The following is a 23,857-nucleotide window of genomic DNA, read 5'->3' as shown; positions in this document are numbered from 1 at the left end:
AGGGTTTTTGGCTGAGTGACTCAAATATTTCCACTTTGCCTTATAGACAGAATTCTCATACATTTCAAAGTCAGTGCTATATAATTCCTTACATAGCAGGGTCATAGAGCACATATTCACTTTAGCATAACCTCCAGACTTTGCAATGACATTTGGACAAGATACGGTGAGGTTCTCACAATCACAGTCAGATTACAGCCTCAGAGATTAACATCCATAAAGAGTATAGTGGAGCTACCATCACCTGTTCCCATGTTTTATTCACAACACCTCCACGTGCATTTCCATACATATTTATAGAGATAAATGCATTTACATGTACAGGGACACCCTTGAGAACGTGCACATACACACACGTGCTTGTAGAAGTTCAGCCTTTCCCTGAGGGTGAAAGCTGTCATTTCAGTTCTTCACAGCAGTTACTGTAAGAGTGTGTCCCTTGGAGCACACACAAAGATCCATTGTGTGTGTGTGCAATTCAGATTGAAGGACAGATCACGGCTGTGGGTCACGTGGCCACAGAGTCATCCGAGAGTGTACGAGGGGGGAGGGGAAGGTGTGGAAAATGTGTAGGTACTGTTGGGAGGAGAGGGGCGGTTGAGGTGGCATTAGGTAGAGGTAGAGTGGAGGTCAGGCTGCCACTCAGTCTCATGAGAAACTGGTTCCAGTGATGCTTAAGGGCACACAAAGACGGAGGGAGGAAACCCGGCTAATGTGGGAAAGGGAAGCAAGGCAGAGGGAGAAGGGTGAAAGGTCAAAATATGGAGCACAGGAGGGGATGTGGGTTTTTCAGCGATCCAAATGAATAAGTGTCACTGCTTTATTAATCGCCGCGCTTACGAATGTCGGCGGGTGCGTCACGGTCGGCGCGGGCGATTCTCGGAAAACAGACGCGAGGACGTCTCGAAAAATTTCTGGTAAGCACCACCAGACAAAGAGAAGGAGCGGATGAGTAATGCGTCAAGAATGAAAGACGAGATAACTGACGTGCACAGGCAAAATTAAAAAAAGAAAAACATGACAAAAAAAAAGGAGTGTAATATATCACCGAGGCTGTGCTACTAAAATCAACAGGTGATATCATGTGGTTGAATGTCGTCATGCTGCGTTTGGGGCGACAGGGTTGAGACGGAAGGTGGGGGGGGGGACTGCAACCTTGTAAAAGAAAGGAGGGGAAAAAAAAATCTTTTCTCTCCATTCTCATTATCCCATCATCGCTCCCTCACTCTCCAGTTTGTATCAAAGCTCCTCTGTCTTTCTCTCCCGCTCTCTCCCTTTTCACCCGTGACCCCCACCTCCTCTAAGCTGCTCTGCTATTCGCCGTGGCGAGGCTTAAGATGGAGGGATTTTGCCCTCCTCTCCCTCCATGTCACTTCATTTCCAGTACATAGAGCTACACAAAGAGCAAGCGTCTATCAGCAAGGAGATATAAGCTGCTATGAATGTCAAGGGTCAACTTGTGATATTATTCTGCTGTTAATGGCTGGCCGTGTTACGGGGCCTCTAATACCTCTGGAAATGACTGCTCAGACAGCTACAGCGAGCGCGTGTTTGTGTGACATCATGAGGATGTGAGACCACCTTGTAGACTCTCACATGACTCATGCTCTTTCAAACCATAAGCAGGATTCCAACTCAAAGAAGGGCGTGCGCGCACACTCGCACTTCAGCCGGCATCTGCACTGTTCTGACCTTTACTTTGTCCCTTCACTTTCTCTAAACAACTTCAAACACCCTTTTAAAAAATGACATTTAATGGCATTTAGTTAAAGTGTTCATGTGTGTTCAGGGAAAATGCAGGCAAGCATTAATCCAGTGATTATTCATCAAAATTACCTCAGTTTCAACCTCACCCAGTGTGCGGTCCAAAGACGGGCAACGAGAGGCTTGTAAATATGACTTCGTTGTAATTCCAAAGTGGCCACAGGTGCAGCCCTCATGCATTTATTAAAAAGCACATTTGAATTTTTAAACTGTTGAATCGCAATGTGTTGTCATGCTGATCTGCAGGTTCACTCCCCGTCTCCCCTCCTGCTGCAGAGAGCAACAAAAGCCCGAACATTTGAAGATTCCCATGGAAACAGTTAAACATCAATAATTGTATGGACCGAAAACAGAGTAAACAATGGTGACCTACTAATTTGTGCGGCACACCATCTTTACAACAGAAGAAATATGCTAAATATACTAATTTAGGTAATTATGTGCCCAATTGTTTCAATTAAGTATAGCATTTATTCCAATGTGCTTATATTAGTACATCATTTCAGAGCCACTTTATTGTATCTGGTTTGTTCATTGAAGCTACAGCAGATGTGACAAGTACAAGTACTGTTGGAGTAGGTCTGAATAATGTCGTCAGCGTGAAGTGACCCAAGTATTGTTCTCCATCCAATTATTGTTTCAAAAAGTTCTGCTTTTTATTTTCTTGTCAAGAGCACTGGAGAGACCGGTGGTGGAAAGAAAGAAATTCAGAGCCTTTAAGAAAAAGAAACACCACAATGCAAAAACACTCTAGCACTTGAGTAAATACAGAGACGGATTTTAAAGAAAATTGAATTCTACATCAGAAGTACTTCTTCTGAGGATCGGCCCCTTCCAGTATATTACATTTTCATTTAAATAAAATGTAAGCAACACTTTAATGCAACAGTGAAGGTGGACCTAAGTGTAACTACTTTACACTCAATTGCCAGTTTATTATTACTCTATCAAGCTAAAACAAATGCAGCCTAATGGTACAGTCCTGCAATAAATCCTCCTTTCATGAAGTTTATGACAAGCATTACACATAGAAGTGTTTGCCATTTCACCAAATGTCACGGACGATAAATGACAAAATAATACAAACGCAAGCTGGAACAACAACACTTACACACACTGTCAACCAAAACTGAACATTATGACTGTCACGAAACGGGGGATTCATTGAATATTTAATTAGGTGTAATATATAAAAAAGTCTTCACGTGCAAAGTTCGGGGATCGAAAAATGTGGAGGATTAATGTCATTTGACAGTGACATTTAAATAACTGGAAACTCTACACAAGCAAATAGTTGACTGATGCACGCATGCATATACACACACACACACACACACACACACACGCAGGCATTTAAGTCGGTCTTAAAACAACACAAATGTGCCCGTACACTGTGTCGTGTCAGGCATAAAATTCACGGTCTTACTTACAAAAAAAAGTAAGTAAGAAACTAAATTGTGTTGTTTTTGCTTCATCTCTTGCATCTGAAAGACATTAACAAGGAATTTAAAATGGGCAGTGTGCATGGGGGGGGGATGATTAAAGCAGGAAATCTTCCATGTGGTCAAATGATAAAAACTAAAGTAACCATACAGATAGGTGGTGACCCTTATCTCGGTTCAAGGATGGATTCAGCCGCCTTGATCTTCCCATGTGTGTCCACACTCTCGTGCTCGACGACCTTGAATAGCTCCCAGTCAATTCTGTAACCAGTTTCCAACTACTGATGTTATCTGTGACTGTTGTTTATTGGGAACAGGGCTCCTTGCTGTTTTTTGCTTTTTTTACCACAGTAGTGTTTCCAATTACTTCCGCAAATGTTGTTCTACATAACCGCTTTGCCCTGTTTTGTAAGGTGTCCTGCTGAAGATTTGGTTAAGTGATATTTATTTGAAATGGGAGAGCAATGTTCTGCCGTAACTGCGCAACACAGTTGAAATAGGCTCATGAGAATTCAAACGTGTTGGATTATAGCTGCTGAGTTTCTGACAAAATGACTAAAGCAGATTTTTAATGTATCATATTAAAGGTTGTGCAGAAGCAAGACACAGGTAAAGGTGGCGCAGACTGTCAAGGGTTGTTTTGAATGTGAAAAACATTCCTTAGTCCTGTGACGCACATCTTCTCCCAACTTTATGGCAAAGCACTGAAGTTATCAACACCAGTTTGGAAATAACATAACGTGGGAACCAGCAAAAGCTTTAGTAACAATGTGCATTCCATAGTAATAACATAGCAAGTGAGTGAGTGTCTTCACACAAATGGGGCTGGGGTGTTAAAAACTTTATGAGCGCTATTCTCTTCTTTATGGTTTTGGAAAAGAAACAATGCATGTGTGCCATAAATCAAGCTGTCATATTTCTGGAAAACGGCATCCCATGCAATAGCCAAGAGAAAAACAACATAACTTACTTATGTAAATGTGAATGCTGTCCCTATTACTCCATCAATTTTTAACATCATAACAAGTTTGCAGCACATCACACGGTAGATTAAAAGGCAACCTTTGAAAAACCCCACACGCAATCTAGTTTTTCTTTGCTCTCCACAACCCTCATCCTGTTGCACAACCTGGATTTACGGTCGCCAAGGTAACCACTTCATGATAAGCCTAATTGCTTGCACAGAATAATGCACGTCATAAATTTGACAAAGGCTTGTATGGCTTGTCAGAGAATCATTGTCATCATAATTACCATTACATGTGCGCGCTTCAGCGCAAACACGTACCTGGAAACCTGGTAGATATTTTTTTTCCCCAAAGGTCTGGTTTTGACAACAAAGAGAGCAGAATAAGAGTCATACTGAAATCATTTGACTGCTTTTTTTTCCTCCTCACTGACTCCTACTGTTTGCTATTTTCTTTGCAAAGGCGATTTACATTTTTTTTTTCTCTTTTCCTTAACAATCTCGTATTCAGACAGCAGGAGGCTGACACACAGGCACACAAAAGGAACGTTCTGCACAGTCAGGACTCTGAGGAGCAACGATGGCACACACCAGCCACATTCAAAAGGAGAAACTCCTTGGGATCCAATTCTTCTCTCGTAGAAATGATGAGACATGGTAATAAAGCAGGAGCCCGTGGTCTTAGCTGTGCTGTGGCCTTTTGCATAATGAACAGTATAATTATTTCCTGTTCTTGTACTGCATTGTGTCTGGTTTTAATCCAAACAGATGAGAGCTCAGGTGCACAGACGGCAGTAAGGAGCGGGGAGGCTGTTGCATGGTTTAGCGTGTTGTGGCCTCAGCTGTAATGAAGCAGGTGGGTGAGATGGAGGTAAAGGAGGGCGCCGTAATCTGGGAGGCAGTCTGCTTTATCACCCCACTGTCTTATCATGAGGACCCTACACACACACACACACACACACACAAGAAAAAGGAGACTGAATGGGAATGGAAAAAGTGAGAGAACAAATATGGATGTGTGAAGTAGAGGAAGCAGAAGCAATCAGCTGCTTAGTCCTCATCACATTCACCCCCTTTCCTCTTTACTGAAACCATGCTACCAGCTCCACATTTGGTTGCATTAAGTTCCCTAAATGATTTCCTAAGTATTTCGGCCTTCACCACCAGCAAAGAGAGAATGCAAAAAAAGATTGATGAAGAAGGAACTGATTAGACCTAATTATGAATCCTGATTAAGGATTTTAATTAGTCGAGCCCAGCACTTGAGCTGGAGAGGGCAGCAATGACGGAGAAGACAGTGGGTGGAGACGGAGAACATTTGGAAGGAAAGTGTGGGGATCGTTGGCAAGGACTAAGTTAGGGCTTCAAATGAAAGAATAGCAGAGAACAAATAGGAGTGATGGATGGATAGTGTGATTTTGATATCTGACTGACAACACTGTGTCTTATTTAGAGAAGTAAACCACTGAAAGGAGTGTGTGACACATGAGGTGAGACTGGGGACAGTTAAAGAAGACTATCTGATTCAAGTAAAGAACATTTCTCAAGCTGAGACAAAACGGATTCAGCAGCTTACACTCTATTTTTAAAAGAGTTGACATTGACTTATGAGAGACACTGATACGAATCCTTTTTTTAAATAATATTCAGAGAGCAATTACTGGACGGGGATGAGCACAAGGTGACTCACTTCAATGTCAAAGCAAATTAATGCAAAGTATGATATCATGGCACAGCTAGTTTTCATAAAACTGCTGTGAAAACTAATTCTAATAGTGACGGAACAGTGAAGGCTACGCTGAAATGAAGCGCTCAGTTTAAATAGTTCATTCTTAGCCTTAAAAAAAGCAGCTGACATAACAGCGGTGTGGCTTGTTTCTAAGTATGTGTAAATGTAAGTAACTGTATCTCGCAGTCTCCAGGAGTAGATACAGTTTAGTTTGTTCAGTTGTTATTAAAGTTGTCACATTTAAGTATCTTAAGAATGCAACCTGCTGTAAACTAAGGCCTGGAATGTAAACTGTAGACTGTAGACATACACAAGACTATAGGATCAAGTACTATTTATAAAATAAAATTGGAACTTGGAATCAGGCAAGAACCTATGTAGAGTATAAAATAAAGAGGCTCTATGAATTATTATTATTATTATTATTATTATTATTATTATTAATACTACTACTACTACTAATTATAATAATAATAATAATGATGATGAATCCACAGAAAAGTAACAATGTTCTCCCCGTGTATGAGCGTGGGTTTTCTCCAAGTTCTCCGGTTTCCTCCAACAGTCTAAAAACATGCAGATTTGGGGATCAGGTAAATTGGACACTCTAAATTGACCGTAAGTGAGAGAGTTAATGGTTGTTTGTCTCTATGTGGTCCATTATAATTATAAGGCTGTAGAACTGTCAAAAGAAATTCAATGAGTGAGTGCTTCTTTCTGCCTCTTTTTTCAAGATAACTTTTACTTTCCATTTCTGGCAGTTATTGAACCTTTTAGGAATTATGGTACTGAGAAGCTGACGTTACAAACGTGTGACGCGCTGGTAAATCGTGCTGTCTGTGACTGGACGGTCGTTCCACAATGTCCTGAAGTTCTACCATAATGACAAGTATATGGGCGCAAAGCGCTATTTCTCTGCTTTTCTGGTATCCATCCATCCTTCCATCCATCTCCTACTGCTTTATCCTCCACATGAGGGTTGTAGGGAGTCCTGCTGTGCCAATCTCAGCTGACATAGGGCAAAAGACTGGACAGATCGCCACTCCATATTTTTTTGGATTTTCTAGATATCACAAACGGTGTAGGAATTACAGTAATGAAAAGTACGCATGCCAAATCCCGTTGGTAACAGAACACCTCAAACATCACGTGAAACGACAACTGAGCTGGCAGATGTTTTGGTCCAAGTATGAAATTAGTCCAACATTAGTCAGGGGCAACCAGTGTGGGACTAGAGTTGGACCAGATTCACAGTGTGTCTCTGCCAGACTGTAGTAGACTTTAAGTTAAGATTGCTTTGCCATGTATGCTGGAGCCACATCATGGGGGGAAAAAACACAAGGACTGCAAGAGAAAAACCTTCAAGTACTAAAAAATAGATCAAATGTATTGACGTCAAGGCTATGCACATATTAAGCCATATATTTTTTATTAACACTATAATGATGAAATTTCCAATATACATTTTTTAGATTATGAACGCATTACTCTTCTGTGTGAGTGCTCATAAGTGAAACAGTTGATTAAAATAAAAGCTTATTTCCGCTGCTAGGGCTGTGTGAATTAATGAGTAGCTTTAATAGTTAAATCATCACATGCTGGTACAAATGGCAGCCGAGCCAAAAGAGAGGGGGGGGAACAAAAAGGTATTTTCCAAAATGACGGTCATTCATTTTCCGATATGTTTAGGTCCAGGTTTTTGAATGAGTGTCAGTGCTTCTCAGTTTGACCTTAACCAGTTCATCAGATCTGTGAGTCCCCGTGGATGTCCTCTGCCGAGTGAGGGGACATACTTAGGTATAAGTATGAGAAACACATCTGTGGCTTTCAGCTGAGAAAAGAAGGGGAGCGCTGATGTTTCCCTTTGACTCTCCCTCAGTGTTTGCATCAATCCTTATGATCTTCCTCTGCAGGAGAGCCATGATTTGCCTCTGCACTGTTGATCTCTACATTTTGACAGATCCTTGTTACAAACAACCACTCGGCTGTTTCGTTCTTCGCCTCTCATCTTCTTCCTTCCATCATTTTCTTGTGCTTTTCCTTTGTTCCACTTCCCATCTGGCTTTTTCCTCTCAAAAGTACTTCATGCTCTCTCTCTCTCTCTCCCTCTCTTTCTTTCCCCTCTACTGTAGTAGACCATTTGGCACAAACCTCATCTCTCCTCCTCTCATCCCTCGTTCTCACCTCAATTTTCGGCTGTTGCATAATTAATTAGCAGCACTGTTCACTATCAATGCAATTACTCCAGAGAATGAAGAAAGAGAGAGGGGGGAAAGGAGGAGAGATAGGGGGTGGGAATAAAAGGGGAGAATAGGGCCAAAATTGAGATGCCATGAAAAACATGGAAAAGGAAGGACAAGAGAGTGAAAGGGAGAGTGATTTCAGCCCTTAAAGGGATGGAGTCAATGCGGACTGAAATCAAAGTGGTAATTTTGACAATGTGAAATCCATTTGGAGGCTTGAGGACCCAGGCAACACAGGTTTGGCTCAAAATGGAACATTACAAACCTCTTCACATTAAAATGGTCTTCGTTCATTTCCTCTCAGTCATTACCTATACAGTACATTCATTTTCACCGAGTCACAATCCAGCTTTCAGATTTGCATAAGCAGACTGCAAGTATCCTGGAGCAGGATGTTCAAACCGCCACATATAGAGTCATCATTTAACATCTGCACATGAACAAAAGTCGAAAATCGTCGGGGCAGATTTACACATCTGAGTCATTGTGAAAGTGTCCGCAGGCCAAACGCCCATTTCCAAAATTATTCATAGATTTATGTCAACACTCCCTCGTTTAATCTTGTTTAAACATAACCCAGACTCATTCCATTCCAGATCTGGCACTGGCAATGTCGATGGTGTTGCGCGCTGCCATATGCACCAGTGTATTTTGTACCATTACGGCCCAAAATAAAACTAATCACACAAGTAGGTCAGATTTATCAGTTTCTTATTCCCACAGTAGTGTGATGATTTACATATGCTGGAATATAACGCAAGTTGAAAAAATCTTTTTCACAAAGCCGTGATTGTCACCGGAGCTGTGGGTGGAAGCTATGATGTAATGAAAAGAGAAGTTTCAAATGAAGTGTCGCACATGTTGAAAAGCATGCGTGAAGGTATGCACATGTTTTAACAATAAATAACAGATTCGGAGTGGGAAAAAAAAGGTGTTTCTTTTGTTCAAATAGGTTGTTTTTTTTCTTAATATCACAGCGACATGTCCAAAGGGAGGCTCAGTGATTACAGGTCAAAACAAGGTGACATATTTGTTAGCCGCTGACCCAGATAAGTACAACCACATTTGCTGGGAAAGGACATTTCTGCTGTTGGCTGGTTTGCAACAGGCCTTTCAGCCACTGTGTCTCGTTTCAGCAGAGGAGGAATTTCTGTTTACCCAGAGTAAAGCACATAGCATCACTGACCAAAGATGACAAATTATTTATGATGTCAACAGCACTACTTTGCCTCCATATACCACTGACTATAGCCCTTTGTTTAAAAAAGAGCCTGAAATGTGAAAAACACCAGTGCAGTTCCATCCCAAGTGGGAACTTTGATCAGTTTCGTACAAATAGCCTTTAGCAGAGATTTTGCCAAGACCTATTACTTACTCTGACTATTAACACAAAGCCAATGCATTCAAGGATTGATGCCATTTGTCTGGCTTTAATTTGTTAGCCAGGCATCATTTTACACTGCTGGGTTGATGGTGTTCAGTATTTCATCCATGACGGAGGAATCTGGGGAGTGTGATGCATATGGAGAGGCTCACTACACCAAATCACCAATGCAGAGAAGACGCTCTCTAGAGTCTGACAACCCGAAAATGACAGATGGACTAATACAACTTAATTCCTTCTGCCTGTAACTCTTTGTCCTTCCCTCAACAATACGACTGCAATTCAAGGCTGGAAGTATTTTTATATACAACGCAACTGGTGTCATTTTGTGCTATTGTTGGCAGTCTGCCACACTGTATTCCTAAGCACTCAGTTATGAACTGTCAGGTCTATTTGATGCAGTGCAGACACCGATACCGATCTTTGCATTGAAAATGATAAACTGAATGTTTAAATGAAAACATGTCAACTAAAGAGGGATAAATAAATAGAGGAAGCTTTTTTTTTATTTTCTTTTTTTTTTTCACGTCGTCCTATTTTCCTTTCCTTTCATCCGCAGTCCATTCAGACCCATTTGATAGTAGTTTCTGTGGCTTTACTTTCAATTACTGGAATGGCAATTCCATGAGCATTAATGAGTGAGTCACACAAAAGGCCAGCATTGGAGAGGAAAATAGATTTAAAGCAATTTATTAGGAGAATATGCACATAAAATCATTTGCATGCACACACACACACACACACACACACAGAAAGAGAGAGAAATAGAAGGAGGAAGAGATACAGAAAAGAATAGAGAAATAACCTGGAAGGTATTTCTAATTACAGGCAAACATATTCATTGATATTGTTGCAGCATTTTGTCATTGAAGGATGTGATTTGCATTGATTTTTTTTTTTTTGCTGTTGTGTTAATTGTTTACTGAGGGCTAATTAAAGCCTGCCTGTCATAAACGATGATCACTGCTCTCACTACACGGAGGCAATGGTGACAAACCCCTGACAGAGGGAGGATGGGAACAAAGGAAGTCGAACAGCGGGAGACAAAGAGAGATACTGAACATTGTAAAATGATGAATGTGACTTTTATTTACATGTACAGCCAAGCTAGTGGCATGGCTTTAGGGCTGACAGTGTCTAACTGTCAGTCTAAATTTTTCTGGTCCACAATAATATAGATCACAACCAGTAAGGCATCCACATTATGTGGCTATACACAAATGTGCATTAGTGGTCAAGTGGGCCCTCTACCGACTGGAGGGTCAGGGTTCAATTCTGGACTCCACTAGTCTCCGTACTGATGTATGCAGGAGTGTAAAGCACCTTGAGTCATTATCACCTAAAGGTGCTATATACATTCTGACCACTGGCAATTCATTTTCCCATAAGAATGAATTGTTATCACTTTGAAAACCTCTTTCATCAATTTCATGTAATGTACACAACTAGTGAGTGTGTCCATATAGGTGTTTAATCATTTTAAATGAAAATGGTTTGGTTTTGGTAGCGTTAAAATGTGTCTTTTATATGTACTTTAGGCAAAGGCCACTGCCATTGTTTCTAATACAGTTATCCATGTTATTTATTTGACATATTCAGAATTCATCTACCATGGTTTAGAATGAATGTTGTTTTTTAGACACTTTGAGCCATACACTAGGAAATGCCACATACCTAAAATAGAAATCCTCTCCATAAAACTACTCTTATAGACAACGAGTGTTTGAGTACAAGTGTGACAGCAGCTGTAATAATATGTTGCATAGACTTTGTGTGAGTGTGTGTATTTGCATGTTTGCCTTGGTTGGTGTGTGGGTCTGTGTCAAAGACAGATTTTTTTTACCCACCCAGATTCATGTCAATCACTGTTAGTTGGAGTGGATGTGCTTGTTAGTGCATGTCCCTCTCTATCACCGAGCGTCCCTCCACATTAGATCCTATGGCAGGATTAAGTGACACTGCTGAAGGTACATGGCGACCAGGAGTGGTTATATCTTCATTTAATACTGGCAGCTGGTGATTTGTTCCTGCGCACATCGCACAGGTGTGTCTGTGTGTGTGTGTGTGTGTGTGTGTGTGTGTGTCTGCATGCATGCATGCGTACATGCAAACTCAGGGAGTAAATGGAGAGTGAAGAGATTTCAACTCAAGCTGATTGACTCTGTGTGTGTGTATCTGTGCGTGTTTGTCATCTGTATCCTCCAGCGTGTGCGCGTGTGTGTGTGTGTGTGTGTGTGTGAGTGAGACACAGAATTGAAGGAGTGATAGATGGTAAATAGTAGGGGAAGGCTAATCTCCATCAATAAGCGAGAAAGACTGGAGGTTGCTGATGCAGAATCGATCGGCAGAACGCACAACGGGTTTGTTTCCTAAAAACAATTCAAGTGAGAGACAGCTGGAAATGTAACTAATGTTTGAAACCAGATCAAACGAAATTTAAAGCAAGGTAAACTGTTCTGGAGGGTTTTTGGTTTTGCCCCTTTAAAATGTTGAACTCATTTGCCGCAGTGGTTCTCAAAGTTTTTATTTTAGACTTATTTTAGTGAGGTCATTTGCTCTCTCATCGTCCAACTCTTCCTCACATACACTTCAAATACTGGTATAGGCAAATTAGAAAAATTCCTCAGCTCCACTCCGATCACATACCCTGGTGTATACAGCAGAACAATATTTTCCTCCAAGTTCTACCAGAGGACCATGAAATGGGTCTAGTTCATTACAATACTGCAATGTCCAGCTTTCCTTCTATTATAAATAGATCTTTATGTAGCGATGGTTATCTGGTTATGAAGAAGAGTCCAACAAACAAAAGAAGGATTCATAAAAAAAAATGACTTCAATTTAAGGTTTCTCAGTGAAGAAAATCAGGCATGTGTATGACATGGTTACACTGGTTGTCATTGAGCCGTGAAATCGCATCTTGTTTGGTTTGCACATAAAGCAAAACATTAAATATTAATTAATGGGCTCGACAGCTGCTATTTGGCAGATTTTGGTACCTTTGGACAGTTTCTGAATAGATATTTCCTCCGTTTAAAATTTGCATGCAAAGCTAATATGGAACTGGCTGTAGCTTCATCATTATTTGTCTTGAACCTTTAGCAAGAAAACAAATAAAAGCTTTTTCTAAATGTCATGAGATTCCTCTAAAATGTATGAAGAGCAACGGCTCTTTCTTAGTATTGTTACATTTTTGTGATCAAAAAGATCCATGCAACACGAGCACTGCAGGTTTACCCTGCACTGGTTATATATATCTTCATTATATCTTAAACTTTTTTAATGTTTGACATATTCAACAAGGCAAAATAGGCATTCAAATGGCCACAACTGCTCCTGTGCTGTTGTGTGTCTGTGCACATTATGCATCTTTATGCAAAAGACACAGAGAGTTTCCGTGCCTTGCATAGATTGTTTTAAGCCATCTGCCAATTTTAGCACCCCACGGCAAAAACTAAATGGCTATACATAAAATAAGTACAGAAAAATTAGACTCAGTGATGTGGGGTATAAATTACACAGTCTGCAGTCAGGTGAGCCAACTCATGTTAATTTGGACCCAGCCATGCTTAGCCATGTATGTCCTTCCTCGTCCAAGCTTACAATGCCAACTACCACCAGCACCTGCTTCCTCTCAGCTCCTGCCTGAACAAATGCTTTCATATCAGCATCAGGTTATGCTTGACTTTTTCTTTTAAAGAGAACAATAATTGTGTGTAGCAAACATATGGTTGAAAGCAATTGAAAAGAACTTATCTTAAAAAAACTTGCTGCAGACAAACGGGTGCATTCACTTCATTTCCGGACTTTAAAGCTGGGTAAACACTGTGTGTTTATCCTCCAACAGTGCCAATCAGCTCTTTGTCTATCTCGCTGCCCCCAGGCTCCTGGCCCATATGCCTGCCTGGTCTGCGAGTCTGGTCACAGAGGTCAGGACCCTGCCAGCCTCACTGGGACACAACACTGTGCATGCGTGTGGAAGCGTGTGTGCGTTCATCTGTTACAATCAAAGTGCGTCCTGTGACAGATCACCCCTGACCCCCCCCCTCTCCTCTGGGAGGGAATATGTGCATGTATGTGTGTGTGTGTGTGTCGACGTCTGTGCTCGCATGCTCCAAATATAGCATGTGTTCTGGAGGTCGGCGGATTAATCAGACTTATTTGTGTCATTTCTTTTAAATCGTCACCATCAAGCAACACTCTTTTCGACACGCAAATATTTATTTAACATTTAAGTTTAGATTTGTTTGATCTGTTTCATGTATTTGATATTAAGGTTATTTAATATCTTAATTTAACTTTACACTACAGGTAATCAATTAAGAGGGAAGGATGCGTACGTACAAGCTTAAAAAGATTCTGCACTTCATTCGGTGTTGCAAGTGTCGAAACATAAAACACCTCAAAATATAAAGATCATATTTTCACAGGATACAGGGATGGGGGGGAGGTGAAAATCTCAGGAGGGTGTTAACTCATTTACATATGTTCAATACATTATTTATGTCACTAAGTATCCATTTACTTCTTAATTTATGTTATGTTAAATTAATTCTGTGATGTCCTAACTATGTGGTGATGTGTGTATGTCAAGTTGTTAATTAAAAATAGTATGAGCACTTTATTATTATTAAGGAAGTGGGGTAAACTTATAAATAAGGGAGAAAGGGATGGGATTTGATAAGTCTAGACTTCTTCCCACTCCTTTTGAACACGTGTCAACTTGTGTTAAGTTGAATTCATGTTACTTCTTTTTTTCTTTCTTTCCATTGTTTTTGTTATTTCTCGTCGACTCCAAGTTCAAATAAACTTTCAAATCAAAATCGGGAAAAAAAGAGAAGAAAATCAGCCAACCAAATAAATAATTCAATGCATCAGCATCACACATCAGCTATCAGCTGCCCCGTTTTTCCCAAAGATTGGCTGCATTCATGTGCTTGTATCAGTCCCTTTATATCTGTATCTATCTTTATAAGCCAGTGGGCGTGTCTGACCCTCAAACGCCAACATGACCACAATCGCTCTTTTCAAACTCCCACCTCCCCCGCTCTCCTCCTCTATCAGTGAAGTCTGAGCCAGATGGGGTGCCAGGGTCACCTCTGACCCCCCACTGCAATGTGACTGATGGGACAACCCAGCCCTGTCACACCACCCACCCCCTATTGTACCCTGATGGGCATCTGACAACACTTGGGCCCCTTCATTAAAAACACCACTGCCACGCACCTGAGCTTTTTAATAAGTCTGCCAGTCACTGTTATTCTATAGGCCGCACGTTTCAATAACTCTTTGTTGTCGCAAATTTATCAGAAGGACGACAATCAGTCATTTGTCACATGGCACCTGAGCTGAGATTTGCCAGTAGAAAGTAAATGACCTGTAGTTAAAGGGTCAATGCAGCCAAATTACAAAAAAAGAAAGAAAAATAATCTAATTTGTCTTGAGTGGGAAGCACAGTGGTCTTTTGAATTGGAATTATGTGTCTGAGATTTCAGCTCCTATCCCAACACCACGGCTCAATGGTGGCAGTAGCTCTGAAAATAAGACTAAAAAAAACAAAAAAAACTTGACAGCAACGTGTCTTTCCAGAAATAGTGTCTTAGTCACTCAGGACAACCCACAGACCATATGGGACCACTTCCTTGTTAAAAAGTTCATTTATGACTTATCCAAAGTAACCAGGATTTGTCATTTGTAGAGAGATATTCCCTTTGCCTGCTACTTCTTTTAACCCTAAATCTTTAATTTCAGCGACATTTCATTAGCTTCTTTTTTTCTTTACCAGATTGTCAACAAATTGTTGAAGCTAAACCCTCAGAGAAAACATGAACTGACCAGAACAACTTCTCATCAATCCTGCATGACAACTGAGCTGTTACCTAAACACGTTTTAAGATCAAAGAACGACACTCCAGTCTGTGTTTGATAATTCTCTGTGACACTGTACTCATCTCGTGTTTGCCTTCATGTGTCCTTTCCTTCATGAGCTTGTACCGAGATGTGAAAGGTTGCTGTATTTGTTGTGTGCAGTCACACACCAAGGCCATCAGAGGAGGTGGATGTTTGTCTAACAGAATCTGTGGGAATGCCTAATGCTAATAATGCGAGACAAATTACCATACAGATTCAGCAGTAGCTGTTTTAAATCCATTTCCTCCTTGCAGATCTGTAATAAACACCTTCGTTGCTGATGGGAACTTGTTATTCCCTTGTGATGATTGCTTTTTTCCACAGCGCGGGGAAATTCATCTTTGGGTATTAGTTGTTTGCTACAGGATGCTGCAATATTAAGTGTAATGCAGAGGGGTTTTTGGGTGCTGATACTTATCAATGTATCAGGGTGAGATTGAAATCATATGGTTGCAAGGGCCTAGTGGCATGCAAATCTCTCCAGGGCAGAGGTGATGAGCCAAAAAAAAGTGATTTCTTCCAAAAACTGCAAGGAAAAGATAAGGAGGTCAATCTGCTTGATGATAGTATGATTTTTGCGAGAGACGTTACAGTTTTCATCCAGTACAAACCTATTTCAGCCTCTGTGTGGCCATGAACAGTTCAGTGTGTGGTTGGTACACTCATTCTTGTTTTATGAGTTTCTTGAACAGCTGCAATTAAATTACAGAAACAAACAGCAAAAATAACAGGAACAGACAAGATAAGACCAAAAGCAAGTAGCACATACTGTGCGGGGAGCAGCAAAGGCATGACCATGTCACAGATGATAAAAACAACATGTGGATTTCTTTTGCAGAATGATTTGCACACCGCTTCCCAAAAGCACTGACGGCAAGGGAAACTGATTCATGAGTTTCAATTATTTTTGGAAGTCAGTGAGGTCTGTTTTCGATTTGTCTTATTTTGAAAACAGTAGGTTACAACTCAAGTTCTGAACTGGACTGAGAGCACGGGGGAAAATCTAAATGAAAACAATCCAAAAAGCTATTTGCCATCTGCAATCCATATTCTTCGGGGGGGAAAATGTGCATATGCAACAGTGAAATAATGGAGGAAAAAACCATTTGGGGCTTTAAAGGTCAAATGTTGACTGTGAACCGCTATCCATACTCAAATGAGGCCCCTGGGGCCATGTTTTGAAGTGAGCGTTTCAAATGAGTACAGTGGATAGCACAAGCAGTCACCTCTTACACTCTGAAGGTTACGTTATTGAAAAAGGGCACCCTGTCCCAGTAATAAGGGCTTCCAGAAGTGCATGCCACCTACAGTGGTTCTACGTTTAGCCTCAACTTGTCGCTCTGACCCAAACTGGAGGTGTCGTCTTTGTTGCCCTTCCTTACACGGATTGGTTGAGATTTGATTGATTTACACTGTTGACCGTAAGTTGTAATATGACCATATATTTCAGGACACAGTCTATTTGTTAGAAATCAACAAAAACAATCCTAAAAGGGTGACTCTAACATGGTACTCACTGTATTTGGAGCCTTTCACAATATAATCCAGCAAACCAACGACTGATTCCATGTCAAAAATTATCATCAGCATCCTGTTAATTATTTGTCTCATATTTTTAACATTGGTCTCACTGTGCTAAATTCTTCTGCCTCAGAAGATTTCATATCTGCACAATAATAAGGAATCTAATCCAAATCTGTGACCACAATCTTTCCTTTACAGCTTACATATATATATATATATATATATATGCGTGTGTGGTTGTGTTTCACTCTAATTTAATTAGAGGGTTATCTCTTTCATGCAAAAATGAATGTCAAGTTTTTATTAGAAATTTTGCCAGAAGCCTTTGTACTAAAGTACTAAACCAAGTCTGTCTGTCCAAGACTGTCTGCATTGCGTTAAATTAATGAATGTTGATCAAATGATCACTGGGTTTAGCAAAAATATGATAATTCACAATGTAACATCACAGATTCCATACATTGCATCAAAACAGGATTATGAAAAGTCTTCAAAATGACTAATAACGAGGTGGGTTGAGGCGATACAAGTCCTGTGCAAGAAGCAAATTACTATAATGCAAAATAGGCAAGTTATTTCGAACAAATTAGTGTGAATGCCACGCTAATTTGTATCTAGAGCCTTAATCAATCTTTATTCAGGTTGTGTCAAATGCAACTCCAATCTCACAATCAAGAAAATCATTGCCTCGGTGACAATCAACATCATTGCTTTTTTGCTGCTTGATTTGAATCTAAAGACTCGACATCTGAATAATGAAATGGTAGGAAGACGATCACGACAAGAAAATGTTCACTGAAAGATGCGGTTAATACTACAAAAGCCTTATTTGAACTGAGTTAGTTTTACATGGGGAGGTTCCAATGTGCCCCATCAGTAATCTTTACCGGACGGTGTCAGTAAAGATTACGGTGACTTTTACCTGGGGTAAAAAGGTCTGGAAAAATTGAGTGACACCCGGTGTCCGGGAAGTCGGGATGAAGTTGTTTGCGTGTATTCGCTGAAGGAGATGGCACTTGTTCGGGGATCACTGGGTTCGCTTGCCCTCTTGTTGGCCCCCCAGTTACTAGGTAGAGTGAGAGAAGATGTGCCTTTTCAAGGAGACACCCGCTGCGGGAGCACACAGTACTGGTCAACTGGGCTGGAGCTCATGATGGTCATAGCAGGGGCCCAGCGATGGAGCCCAGAAAAGGCCTCCTGGAACAGAGGGTACAATTTAACCCAATTTACCCTTCCCAGGTGTAGGTTAGTTTTACTGAGATTTCTTATGCAGATGTCCTGTGGTAAAATGAAATTACTCCACCTCCCCATGTAAAACCAATCCAGTTCGTCTTCAGTGTGACAACAGTTTTAATCTCACAGTAAACCTGAAGCATAAAATGGTCCAAAATGAGCTTGTTTTCCTTCTTACAATGTTTTTCTTTTGGTTCAGATAACTTAAGCTTTCAAAATGTTTGCTCAGTGCAGGAGGGGCACGCAATTAAAGCTGGCACTGGCTGTTCCCACTGGACAAGTGCACATGACCTTCGCAACACGTGTCTCATTCAATATTCCAATGGCTTCAAGCAATGTTAGATAGCACTGCATTGATTTGTAAGTGCTGTTTGTAAGCACAGAATGCATTAACGAATGGTGCCGGATTGGAGGGGTTGACTGCCTCTGGCCAATTAATTAGTTGGCATCACACACGTCATCAATCCTGACATACACACCAACTTGCAAACTCTGTTCTGCAAGCTCCAGGGCCTCATGTAGAGTAGTGTGTATTAACATAGTGAAATATTGAGTGTGACATCAGGAGGTTGTCAATTTGCTGTGCAAGAAAAGGCTTCAGCCTCCTTCCCCGTTAAAAACTCCTCTCCTTCCTGGTAAATAAGCTGGTGAACGTATGTATGATGTGTTTGGATACAACAAGTCCAAGGCATTGCACTTTATTGCTTTGGTCTTATTTGCTTGGCCTTAAACACCGGTGGTGCTAAATTCCTCGCAAACATTGTGTTTTATGGTCCTCATCGCACACTGAATGACCCCTGGCTTTCAGCCAAGCCAGAAGTGAAGCTCTAGGGAGGGGGAAATCGTTCTGTCATTCACGATGTCCACCACTGGTCCCAACATAAATATCTCAACAACTATTAGCTGGATTACGCAGAATCAATCTTTTACTTTTCCTGTCAGCAGACCAAAATCAAATACAGTTCACCGTTGATGAATTTTTATGGTTCATGGTTTCCTGACGATGAATCCTGGTGACTTTGTTGATCCCCTGACTTCCCACCCTTTAGCACTACCATAAGGCTGACTTTATGATTCTGAGAAAATATCTACACTAATTTTGAATGTACTAACATTAAATTTGTTGCATTCTTTTCGAGAAGGATCTCCATTCATATCCCTACTGGAGTAAACTGCAATAAATAGTCCAGTTTATGACCTTCAAGTACATAATGGCATTCCTTCAGCCTAACATCTTGTTTGGGCCAATGGCAGCATGCTAATCTACAAAATTTAAATGGTAAAGATGGTAAACATTAAGACCCATGCGCACCAACAGGAAAGAGTCAAAGTTTGGACTTATTTTTGAGCCAAGAGGTTTCCTCATGTTTTCATTACAGGCGTCACTGCCAAGTGAACGCATTCTGGCCCAAACCTGTGATTTACTGGGACGACAAACTAATCTAATTAAAAATGCTAGTCTCTGTAACTTTGTTAGAGATGAGGCTTCTTGCTGTGGGTTTACTTGAACTCAAGGAGGTGTACAATGTTTCTGGTTACTGGTAATGAGGTCCTGTCAGCTGTAATAACGAAATGTAGCAAAGTTTCTTTTTGAGGTTTGGAACAAAGATGGCACCTGCAGGTTTGAAAGCCCAACATCCAGCTCCTCAAACAACTCTGTTCAGGGCATTTTCCTTGCCGATTAGAATAAAAGAAATATTGTGCAGCCAAAAGAATTTTCAAGAAATGAATGGGTTGTGGTTCAATAGCAATAATTGCTCATACGGATGATACAGCCTGTAGCCAATGGGATGGAGGCGTAGTCACCATGGACAATAGTTTGCCTCACTGTTTGTATTCCAACAACCTGCTATGGGAAATGTCCACTCTCTGCTCCCTACTTTCTATTCTATGGCCTTAAAATGATTGTTTGTCTGCTTTAATCACCCTCCTGCCCTCTTTCCCCAACGCTCATACCTTTCCTTGGTCACTTTGCTCACTATCTCACCATGTCTGCTTTCTCCCAGGCGACCCCCAGATCCCAAACAAAGGTAGAGCTCTTGAATTGGCTTTAGGGGGAGAAGACTAAGAGAATGTAATGTATCTGTTTCTATCCAGGCAGCCAGTGGGAACAAATATTGACATATAATTCTTTTTTCCTCTCCCCTTTCTGTCTGTGGCCAAACCTTCACTTCCATTACAGCTGTGAGGGAGAGTGGGAGGGATGCTCAGTGTCACCGGGGAGACCGACATGAATGATACATTTTTCGTTCTCTTCTCCCGTTTCTGCACTCTCCTTCTCACTCCTTTCTGTGCACTCTCTTTCTTCTGAGGCTGCTCGCCTTTTCGCCGGCGTACTGTTGTCGATCTCTCCGGTGAGAAAGCAAAGCCCTTTCCAACAAGGTAAATAACCATTAGTGGGTGAGTGAGTGGGAAAGAGGGAGGTGGCAGAGAATGAAATACACAGAGCAAGGAAGACAGGAAAGAGATGAAACTTGGAAAAGGTCATTTGTTGCTTTTTCAATATCCTTGAGCCCAAATGTCCCACCTTTTATTATATCCAAGTGCCTATTTGTCTTTGCTCAAACTGATTTTTAACTTAAACGAGACAGCAAGGCTCTTTGACTATTCACGACTGGTAATATAAGAGCACAACGGCTGATTCTCACAAGGTTGTAAGATTTCTCATTAAATCTCTGTATTTATCTTGCCAGCACCGACTGAGGGATGGGACAATAAGACAGAGTGATGTGAAGAGAAGGGAAAATAAGTGATTTCATTTCATTATTTAAGCACAATATCCTGTTCCTGTAGACGTGGTTCATCACTATGGCTGGGAATGATGAAATATATCTGAGGCCTAAAGCCTGCTGCTGCTCTTTCACACACTGACTGGACACATATTATTGATCACAGATGCTGCCGGTTGCCTCAGTTTGCCCTCTGTCTTGCCGTCTGCCTCTCTCTTCCTCTTTGTGTCTGCTGTTCCCTTCCTCTCCGCGATCCTTCTGCCTCTCCCAAGCGCCCCACTTCTCATCTTCCTCCATCTGCCATCCTTCTCTACATGCCCTTCTGCTTCTGCTACCATCCCTCTTACTGTGTCTCTTTGTCTATCACAGCGCTCTCTTCTGTCAGACATGTCTCCCCCACAGTCTATCAGAGTGTCCTTAGGAGACACTTGTAGACAAGGCAGGGGCTCATACACTTGGAGGTTATGAAGGAGAAACAGTGAATCAAGTTCAGTGCTGTCCAAGTGCTCGCTCCGCATCCAAGCACCCTTGCCCGCTTGTGGACTCATGAATAATTGATTTAAATAATGGAAAATGTAATGAGGGAGATGTTTTAAAATTCAAATTCAAATCAAACAACTAGCCGTGGCATTCGCTCGCTCCTCAACGGGCACAACTCTGGTGATTGGCGAGAGGACTGGGCCGTGTGACGACAGTGTTCATTGAGGCATGGAGGGAGGAGATTAATTTCAGGATATTTTGGGGAGTTGCAAACACACAGGTGAGCATCTGTGTGCACAAAACTTTGGCAGCAAAGTTTGCATCTACACTGCTTCTTTTTCCAAGAGTAGATTTCAATGACGCGGGTCTCCCACCATCCTGATGCATATGTTTGCAGAAAGTGTGTCACGCGTGTGAGCATGTGTGGGAGAGTCTGCCAAAACATTTTTTTTGATTTGCATGCCTGTTTATGCAGTGCCTCAGTGGTTCTGACTGGATGTGTGAATGAGAATACAGGTATATCTCTGCTGCGTCTGCTCTCATGTGCCTTGTCTGTACCATGCATGTCCAATAATGTCATGCTCCAGCGGCGCTGAGTATATGACAGGATGGATCAGACCCCGACATTGGCACGGAGCTGCGGAGAAATAGAAGCTGCATTAGGAAGTCGTACGATATGGAGAATGTAAGTCACATCTACATTCACTCAGTCTCCCTGCAGTGCCATCCTTCACTCTCCTGCACCACTTCTTTCACTTATCGTCCCTTCACTCTTTTTCCGCTCACTTTCCTGTAACTCTTTTTTTCCCTCCCTCTGTCTTCCCCTGTTTCCATCTCTCTTCATCACTCCATAATTTCACCTTTTCTCCACATCAGAGCCCAGCTCTCTCTTTCTTGCGCAGACATTTTGATCCTTCCCTCCAACACTGCCATGGCACAATGCAGGGATCATTAGTGGCTTAATGGAGGTAGCCATTTTCTGCAGGGGGGGAATAACAATGGCAACGAGCAGTATCCACCACTCCGCTGCCCTCCCCTTCCTCTTTGCCTCTGTCCTTCCCTCTTTTCCCTTTTTTGGGGAGTCTTGTTGACTCTGCTTCCTCACCCGCTCTCTTCTCCCGCAGCGACAGTGACAATGACTGCTGTGTGCACCAGGTGTAAGTGTGGTCCTCCTGTCTCATTTACACTGGTATTGGACTGGGTATCAGATATGTGTGCACATGCGTGTGTGTGTGTGTGTGTATGTATGTGTGTGAGAGACAGAGAGAGAGTGTGTGTGAGTGTGTCTTTGTATCTGAGCATGTGTGCCTGTTTTGACATGGAAGCGACAATCACTGCCACATAACTGCATAAGAGCACTATGGTGTGACACATCGGAATGAACAAATACAGGTGCAATTCTCTCACACACACACACACACACACACACACACACAGTATTTTCACTTCATATTTCCTCATCTGAACAATTCCCTGACAGTTTATTTCTTGTGGTATTGTTGCATAGAGCTGGTGAGAAGGATGGTATTCAGTGTCACATTTTCTTTATGGGGGGGAAAAAGGACAGTAAAATGTAATCAAACCCGGCACTCGTATATTCTCAGATGAAAATGAACACATGCACAAACCTGCAGATAGACACACACACACACACACACAAGGGCTGTAAACTGAGTGGTCGAAAAAGTATAGTAGATCTACACTTAATAAAACACACGTATATAAGATAAGATAGGACATATACTGTATGTAGAGCTTTGGGTGCATGTGTAATATAGTGTAAATACTTATTATCTCCGAGTAAATGAAGCCACTTGCTCAGCAAAGCAATTGCACTACCCAGTGGAAAGAAGACGGTGCCATTCTGACGTGTTCCCAAACAGAAATTTACAGGTGTCACCTGTAACCAGGTTGGAACTTTAATTCCGAAAGTGCCATCGTGTGCTCTTGAATAATACTCGAAACTTTTAACAAGGAGACCAACTCCTCAGGAAAATGTGTCCTGACATTATAAATTAAGTGGAAAGTAGGCTAATTATCCCATAGACTTCTATTCAAACCAGCAGTTGGCCTCTAGTGACAATTTAATATATTTTTGCTTTTAATATATGGACAATGTGCGCTATGACATTATAATAGCTTTCAAGTCCATGTAATTAACCTGGTGTTTTATAAACATTAACAGGGTGAAACAATACCCATTATGACATTTGCTAATTTTAAGTTAAACACACAACACAGTAATGTATAATTGCACTGATTCATACAAAGTGGAGGCTGCAACTGAAAGGCTGCTCGTTCACTTTGACTGTGGCCGCGTCACGCTTTGCCAAACTCAACTGCACGCAACTCGCTCTGCATGTGCCAGCAGTTGACAAATGATTGAACATCAGTGGGAAACCTGGCCAATCAAATCACAGAATGTAAATATTTCAGCACAGACGCCAGCTAC

This window comes from Solea senegalensis, linkage group LG3 (assembly GCF_019176455.1).
Source record: "Solea senegalensis isolate Sse05_10M linkage group LG3, IFAPA_SoseM_1, whole genome shotgun sequence".
Classification (NCBI taxonomy): domain Eukaryota; kingdom Metazoa; phylum Chordata; class Actinopteri; order Pleuronectiformes; family Soleidae; genus Solea; species Solea senegalensis.
This window is presented reverse-complemented; position numbering follows the sequence as displayed.